Raw genomic sequence first — 8,852 nt, 5'->3', positions numbered from 1 at the left:
TCATTTTATAGATTAAGATGCTCAGGTGAAACAGTCTTTCTAAGGACTTGCAGTGAGTGACTGAGCTAAATTTGAACCCAAGACTGTCTGAGCCCAAGACCTCTGTGTATATGTGTGTATACTTGCAATGTGTTAAACAACATTGGCTCTTTCTTCATCTAGTCCTTTAAAGGAGGGACTTGGCCTTGACATTTGCGAGTTTCTTAGGGACATGTGTTTGCCATTCCTGATGTTTCTCCCTGAGTTCCTCTTCGTCCCGCCCCCTAACCCCTGCCAGTTCCCAGAGACTCCACGTGTGTCAGAGGAAAACTGCTCTTCACAGGGTTTTCAATGGCTGGTTTGTGTTTTGTTTTGTTTTTTTTTTTTTAAATAGATTTCCAGGCCTTTCTTCTGAGGCTCCTTTGGGTGGATTCAAACCATTAACCTTTTGGTTAGCAACTGAACACAATAACCATTTACACCAACTAGGCATATCAGTCTCTATCCCCATCTTCCAACAAGCTGTTATCCACTGCCTTCATGATAAAGTTTCTGTCCTGCCCAGTTCCAGTGGAGGGGACAGTTTCCCTCAGCCAGGGAGAGGGAAGGGTGAGGGGACAGGCCCTTGGAGCATCTTGTTCTCGGTGTGCATATCAGTTGCTTCCAGACTCGTTTCTGAAGATAACTTAAAATCCAGATTTTCTTAATAGAAGACTGGAGTGCACTACTTTAGGCCAACAGGAAGCTCTGGTAACGGGGCTACATAACACCAGGGCTCGAAGAGGAAGGAGCCACAGGGTCGGAGCTGGCAGAGCTGGTGACTGTGACTCCTGTGCTGTCACCAGCCCAGCAGTCAGCGGCTCATCAGGAGCGTCAGCAGCTGTGCTGGGGTGCACAGACCTGGGATGAAAGCCAGCTCTGCTCTGTGAGCAACTTCCTCTACATCCTGGATCCTCAGTGTCCTCATCATCAACACCATCGACATGTAAAATGGACATGGTGTTGTTCTTGTTCTTGTTGTTGTTATGTGCCGTCGAGTCACCTGAAACTCACAGCAACCTTATGTACAACAGCCCTAAACTGCTCTGTCCTGTGCCAATCGCACTGTCTCCAACACACCTACCCCCATTACCCCAGTCACTGAATCAATCCACCTCATAAAGGGTCTTCCTCTCCTGTGCTGTCCCTCCACCCTCCCAAGCATCATGTCCCTCTCCAAGGACTGGCCCGTCCTTACAACATGTCCAAAGTATGTCAGACAAAGCCTCAGAATCCTTGCCTCCAAGGAGCAGCCTGCTTTAACCCTCTCCAGGATGAACCTGTTTGTTTTCTTAGCAGTCAATGGTATACTTTTCTCCAGCACCACCGCTCAAAGGAATCAATTCTCCTTCTGTCCTCCCTAGTCATTGTCCAGATCTCTGATGCATAACAAGTGATTGCAAAGGCCATGGCCTGTATCAGGCACACCTTAGTCTCCAGGGTGACACCATTGCTCTTCAGTACTTTGGAGAGGTCCCTAACAGCAGACTTTCTCATCATGATACATCTTTTAATTTCCTGGCTGTGGAGCCAAGCAAACTAAAGCTGTGAACAATCTCTATCTCTTCACCATCCATCCTGGTGCTGCCAATTGGCCCAGTGGTGATAATCTTTGTTTCCTTGATGTTGAGCCTCAATCCATATTAAAGGCTGCAGTCCTTGACTTTCTGCAGCAAGCGCTTCAGGTCCTCCTCAGTTTCAGCAAGCAGGGTTGTGTCATCTGTATAACGCAGATTGTTGATTAATCTTATTTTTATTGGAAAGACTTGATGAGTTCAGTGCTCACGAAGCATCCAGTGACACTGACTCATTGTGGGGCAAATAAGTCTTAATTTTCATAGTTATTTGCTAGCAGGTTAGCAAATAGCATTCCAGACTTCTGTTCTTAAGGAGCTCAGGCTTCTTTCTGCCCCAGGTGCCCTGAGTGAAAGATTCTGATAACAATATGGGGGGAAAGAGGAGTTGTCCTCTTGAAAGTACACTCTGTCATCTCTTCTAATCCATTCTTCTTCTAATAAGATTTTGAGTACCTACTATGAGGCAGACACGGGACACTTAGATTGATATCTTTCAAATACCTGCTTTGTATTTCACGTAGCCAGCAGCCATCTGTCAGTGGAGCTTTTTCATTGCTAACAAGTTTCAGCAGAGCTTCTAGACTCAAAAGAAAAACCTGGTGATCTCATTTCTGAAACCCGGCCAAAGAAAGCCGTGTGGCTCACCAACAGTCTGACCTGCAGCTGACCACAGGGGTAGCTCAGGATGGACAGCATTTAGTTCCCCTGTGCATGGGCTGCCTCACTGACTGCTAACGACAACACACCGTGCCATGGCCTGTGCTGGTGCTGCATAGTCAGAGATGAACAATGAAGCACCTCATTGCTCAAGATCCTCATCCTCAAGGAACTCAAGGTCTAAGAGGGGAACCCAGAACAAGGACAATGACAGTTTCTTCTATTTTATGTTAAAAAAGACTTTCTGAGCATCTCTTCTATGCCAAGCACTGTGCTGGGTGCTTCCATTCAGCAGTGGAGCGTGCTAGGGAAGAAGACAGAATTTATGGTGATGTGTGCTGAGATGTAAGGCAGAGTCAGAGCAAATGCAGAGCATTTGTACACATGAGATTCAAAGCAAAGTTGACGGAGCACCAGAAGAAGGAGGATAAGAAGTGAATGTGAAATGTGTGGCAAATGTCCTCCATCAACAATTACTTCCTTTGCCACAAAACAACAACTAGATAATACCTAGACATGATTACTGAATGTATTGAGAGGAATCCTAATCAAAAGGGGAGACATATAGAATAGAATTTAAAATTATAATTAAATCCAAATGTTCTTGAGCTGTGAAGGCCCAAAATTATTGCCTTGAGATAACCTTTACTGGTAAACTTTAAACTAAAAATATCCCCTGAAATATTTTTTAAAGTCTAATAGGAGTTTGCCTTGACTAATAAAAAGCCTCTGCTTTGTGTATGGTGCTTTTTTTAAGAACTGACTTTATGAGATCAATTTGACAACAGCAACTTGAAAGATTAGATAGGAACCTTCTAGGAGTTTATGTCAGTGGAGGAGGAACAACTCAAAAAAGAAGAGTGGCAATGGGTGCACAACCTGGGAGATGTAATTAATGTCACTGAATTGCACAGGTAGAAACCTTGAATTGTGAGTGTTTTATTGTATGTATCCTCAACAAAAGCAAATATAAATTCTGTTTGTGTGTGTGTGTGTGTGTGTGTATACTTTTATAAGAAACACAAACGGCAATTATACACATGGACTTCACCTAATGGTCTATGCAGGAATCAGATTGATTACATCTGTGGAAAAATTCACTGGAGAAGCTCATTATTGGCTGTGAAAACTAGGCCAGGTCCTGATTGTGGAACAGACCATCAACTACCCATATGTAAGTTCAAACAGAAGTTAAAGAAAATCAAATCAAGTCTACAAGAACCAAAGTTTGACCTTGAGTCTATCCCATCTGAATTTAGAGACATCTGAGGAAGAGGTTTGAGGCCTTGAACACTAATGAGCGAAGACCAGATGAGGTGTGGGAAGATATAAAGAACATCATCCATGAGGAGTACAAAAGGTCATTCATTCCAAAAGCAGAGGAAAAAGACCAAGGTGGGTGTCAGAAGAGACTCTGAATATCGCAATAGAGTACTGAGAAGCCAACACAGAGAGAAGAAATCAAGAAGCTAAGGAGCTGAATAGAAGACTTCAAAGGGCAGCGCAGTAAGACAAAGCAAAGTCATACAATGAAATGTACGAAGAACTGGAGTCAGAAAATCAAAAGGGTTAAACTCACTCCACATTTCTTAAGCTGAAGGAACTGAAGAACAAATTCAAGCCTTGAGTTGCAATACTTAAGGATGCTGTGGGCAGAATGTTGAATGACCCAGGAAGCATAAAAAGAGGATGGAAGGAGTACAGTCATTGTACCAAAAAAAACTGGCTGACATAGAAGAATTCCATGAAACAACATATGATCAAGAGCTTATGGTGATGAAGGAGGACATTCAAGGCTGCTCTGAAGGACATGGCAAAAAACAATGCCCCAGGAATTGATGGAAGACCAACTGACATATTTCAACAAATGGATGCAGCCCTGGAGGCACTCACTAGGTTATGACAGGAAAATCTGGAGGACAACCACCGTGGCCAACTGCCTGGAAGCATTCCATATTTATTCCCATTCCAAAAAAAAGGTGATATGACAAAATGTGGAAATTAGTGTGTTTCATTGACTATGCAATGGCATTTGACTGTGTGGATCACAACAAATTGTGGCTTACCTAGGGGAAAATGGGAATCCCGGAATACTTGATTGTGCTTATGCGAAACTAATACTTGCGTCAGGAAGCAGTCCTTAAAACAGTGCAAAAAAACACTGCATAGTTCAAAATCAGGAAACAAGTGCATCAGGGATGTGTCCTGTCTCCATACATTTTCAATTTATATGCAGATCAGATCATTCTGAAAGCAGGGCTTTATGAGGAGGTATATAGCATCAGGATTGGTGATAGACTCAGAAGACCTGAAGCGCTTGCTGCAGAAGGTCAAGGACTGTAGTCTTCAATATGAATTGAAGCTCAACATCAAGAAGACAAAGATTCTCACCACTGGGCCAATTGGCATGATAAGTGGAGAAGAGATCGAGATTGTTAACAATTACAGCTTGCTTGGCTCCACAATCAACACTCTTGGTACCAGGAACCAGGAAATCAAAAGATAAATTGGATTGGGAAAGTCTGCTGTCAGGGACTTTTCCAGACTACTGAGGAGCAATGATGTCAGTCTAGAAACTAAGGTGAACCTGACCCAATCCATGGTCTTTGAGATTACTTGCTATGCATCAGAGAGCTGGACAATGATTAAGGATAACAGAAGAAGTATTGATGCCTTTGATTCGTGGTGCTGGAGAAGAGACTTGAACATACCATGGATTGTAAAGAGAATAAACAGATCTGTCCTAGAGAGGCTGCTCCTTGGAGGCAGGGATTCTGAAGCTCTGTCTCATATACTGTGGGCACATGGCCAGGAGGAACTGCTCCTTGGAGAAGGACATTATACTTGGAAAGGTGGAGGAACAGTGTAGGAGAGACAGACCTCAGATGAGATGGATTGACACAGTAACTGGCTTAGTGAGGGTAGGTATGTCAGAGACAGTGAGATTGACTCAGGATAGAGCAGAATTCAAAGCTGTTGTACATAGAGTCACTATGAGTTGCAGTGCGTTGCACTGGTAACCAAAAGGCTGAGTAGCTCTGGTAGTTCGAATCCACCAACAGGTTCTGTAGGAGAAAGATGAGCTGTCCTCCCATTAAGGTATATAACCTCAAAAAACACATGGAGGATCTGCAGTGAGTTGAAATCAACTAGATGCAATGGATTGTTTTATTATTGTTGTGTTTTAATTGTTTGTGGGCTTGTTGTGTGTTTGTTGTGTACCTTTTAATCTCCAAAGGAGCAACCAAAAGAACACAATGGGTTTAATGAGCTATTCACAGTTTTATAGTACCAGCCATTCAGATTTAGTCACGCATTGTTTAATCTTTGAGACAAGCATATCTGCTTGCACTCTAGGGAGCTCTGGTGGTTTAGCCCGCTGACAGCTGCACTGCTAATTCCAAGGCCACACCTCTCCAGCAGCTGGAAGCTGCCAGCAGCTCCTCAAAAGGGAGGTAGGCAATCTCTTCCTGTGCAATTTACAGCTTATGAGTAAAGTTGAGTAAATGTCAGAGTTCCAGCCCATCGGACTCTGGATCTCTCCATACGCCGTCCTTAGCTGAGCTCTCTCCAAAGAGACAAGGATTTAAAGATAAGTAGTTTATTCTTTATTTAGGAGATGATTCCAGAAACACTAGTCCTCCCTTATGGGTAGGAAAGTGAGATGGGGAAATGAAGGAAACTTCTATGGATTGAATTATATCCCCTCCAGGAGTGGCATCCACGTTCTAAACAACATGCCTCTGGACACTCCATGAACTTTGATAAATGTCAGTAGTTGCAGAGGGGCTTCAGGCCTTTTGTTCATAGGGTCGCTGTGAGTTGTGCTCGACTCGAAGACAATCAACAACAACAACAGCAACAATACAGGTAAACCCTAGCTTCTCCGCCTGTGGTTATGGTCCCATACAGGAGCAGGCTGTACAGGAGTAGGCTGTCACTGCTATGGTATGGGCACAGTTGTGTAGAGTACCTATGTCTTTTGAACTCTCAAAGAAATTAAATGCAAGTGAGCAAGTGGAAATGGGGAAGAGAGATGTCATGCCATGTGAAGACAGACCAGCAGTAGCAGCTTAGAAGGGACAAGACCTTCCGGCTGAGCCTACAGAGAGAAGCAGCCTTGCTCTAGAACTGGCACCCTGAAATCAGACTGTCTCAATAGTGAGAAAATAAATTCCTGTCAAAGTCACCTACTTGTCTTTCTGTTACAGCAGCAGAGATAACTAAGACAGGAGACGCTGGATGCATTATTGAACAAATTACCACTGTGGGCAACTGGGCTCAGTCAGGGTGGGGAGGAAACCACAGGGAAATTGCCTCTGAGCTGTCCAATCCAAGGGAGGAAGAGCTCCAAGGAGCAATGATTAACTCCTATCAGTCCTTGTTGAGAGTTGCTCACAGGGATGCTATTTTCCAGCACTTCCGGCCTGTCCAGCATTGGCTGAACTCAGGCAAGCTCTTCTGAGTCAGAGAAGCGCCCCGGCCCCCTGGCAGAGACCAACAGTGAGTGCTGAGGGAACTTCAATCTCATTTGCTCCACCCATGTTTACCACAGGTGTAATATCACTGGCTCAGATAATTAAATTACATGCTTAATGCCTCTCTCCTGAGTGAGAATATAATTCCCATGAGGAGAAGGATTGTATCAATCCATCTGTATCCCCAGGACCAAGCTCAATGCCTGACATTGACTAAATAGTCAATAAATATTTATTAAATAAATATTATCTGGAGCTTGAGAAATTTAATGAGAAGGGCCCTAGCTCTCTCTGAATGCTTTCTTTACTCCCTTCTCCTCATCTGCCATCCAGAATCCTCTTTTTCTCCCATTCCAGCCTTGGTGTAGCAGAGGCTGCAAGCTGCTTTCCCAAATCCACATTTGTGCCGTCTTCCAGAGTGAGTTGAAGGGCAGCACACACAAGTTAGTGCTCAATCATTAGCTAACAGGTTGATGGTCTGAACCACCCACTGGTGCCTTGAAAGAAAGGACTGGCAAACCATTTCTGAAATATCACAGCCTTGGAGCAGTTTTGCTCTATACACATACGGCCAAGATGAGTCAGAACTGGATTCCAACATTCAACCTTGCTCACCCACCGTTGCCTCTTCCCAGCCTGTCTTGTCCCAGTTGCTAGCATCTTCCAGTGGATTTTTCCCAACCTGCCTTGCAGGTGAGAGTACCCATGTGACTAAGTTCTGACCAATGGGAGTGGAATTGAAGGTTGCCACTTTTGGGGCATGTTCTCTTTCCTCCTGGCTGGCTGGGCCTCAGAAATGACTGGAATAAGAGCAGTCACTCTGGAACATCTCAGGTGGAGAAGCAAACTAGTAGAGTGGTGGACGTGGATGATCAGAGAGCAATTGCTCTAATCCTGGTTGAGCCTCTAAACTTGCTTTACCCGAGGGAGGACTTGGCTACACATTTGGATATTTGGGTGGGTTTTTTGTCTCTCGCAGCTGAACCCTGAAGGTGACTGTTGTACTGACTTCTGGGCAGGGTAAAGAAGGCATGACTCTCAGGCAGTGGAAGAAGAGCTCTCGGCAGAGGAGGAGACTTCTCACAGAAAGGAAGCCAGTGCCTCCTCTCCCTGGCAGTCTCATTCACTGAATTCACACATGTCAAGCCTCCCCCTTGGCTTTGAGAAGTTCTGTTTTCTCCAGAGGTACAGCTACTCTCACAGACCCTACGACAGGTCCATGGCTCAGCCAAACTACCTCCCCATTCCTAACAATGGTACCACTTTCTTTGGAGGGAATCCCCTTTTCCCATTATTTCTCAAGGCCATTGGTAAACTTAGTGTCCTCATAAAACTAATTTTCAAAGTCTAGTGATAAGGAAGGAACCTGAAAGTTGCCTGAGAATCACCTCTGCACAGAACTGTTTGATGGTGGGTGTAGAAATAAAGGCAAGTAAAAAAAAGAGATAGTCCCCACAAAGCAGGAAAACAGAGACAAAGGACGTACAGGGAACAAGCACTCCAGTTACAAATCACAGGGGTTACCAGAACCAAGTGGCTCAAAGATGGGCTGTGTGGGACCCGAGAGAGGTAAGGTGTGAGGGAAGCTTTGTTTAAGGGCTCATCCATTTTTGTCCTGCAGTTTCCAAAGTTCCTGGAATCTCTTAACCCTGCCCACTTCTGAGAGCCGCTGATCCATTCGCTGTTGCTTCTCTGTCCCTCATACTTGGCTGCCTTCAGGACAGTTAGAGAAGGACGAAAGCACTTCCCCCCAGGTGGGTCCCCAGTTGTCACATGCACTTCTGGGGATCACTTTCCGAGAGGTCTGACAGGTAGCGTGTCCAGGTGCAAGTCCCATCTGTTTCTCAGACTCGCTTCCTTTGCCATTCTTTGAATTAGGGGTTGCGCTGCCAGCATAAAGGCAGATGGTTCAAATCCACCAGTCAGTCCTGGGGAGAAAGATGGGGCCAGTCTCCTCCCATGCGACTTACAGCTTCCAAAATCCAGCAGGAAAGTCAGCAATGAGTCTGTTCCAAGACTTCAGGGGCAGTGAGTGTGAGTTTGAGTTTGAAGAGGTGGAGGCGAAGGGGGGGAAATTTGGCTTTTCTTATTCAGGGGAGCCTGGGAGGAGGTCCCAGAGCGG

The sequence above is a fragment of the Elephantulus edwardii genome, unplaced genomic scaffold (assembly GCF_000299155.1).
Source record: "Elephantulus edwardii isolate Elephantulus edwardi_28Jun2011 unplaced genomic scaffold, EleEdw1.0 scaffold00017, whole genome shotgun sequence".
NCBI lineage: Eukaryota > Metazoa > Chordata > Mammalia > Macroscelidea > Macroscelididae > Elephantulus > Elephantulus edwardii.
Note: the sequence above shows the minus strand (reverse complement) of the source record.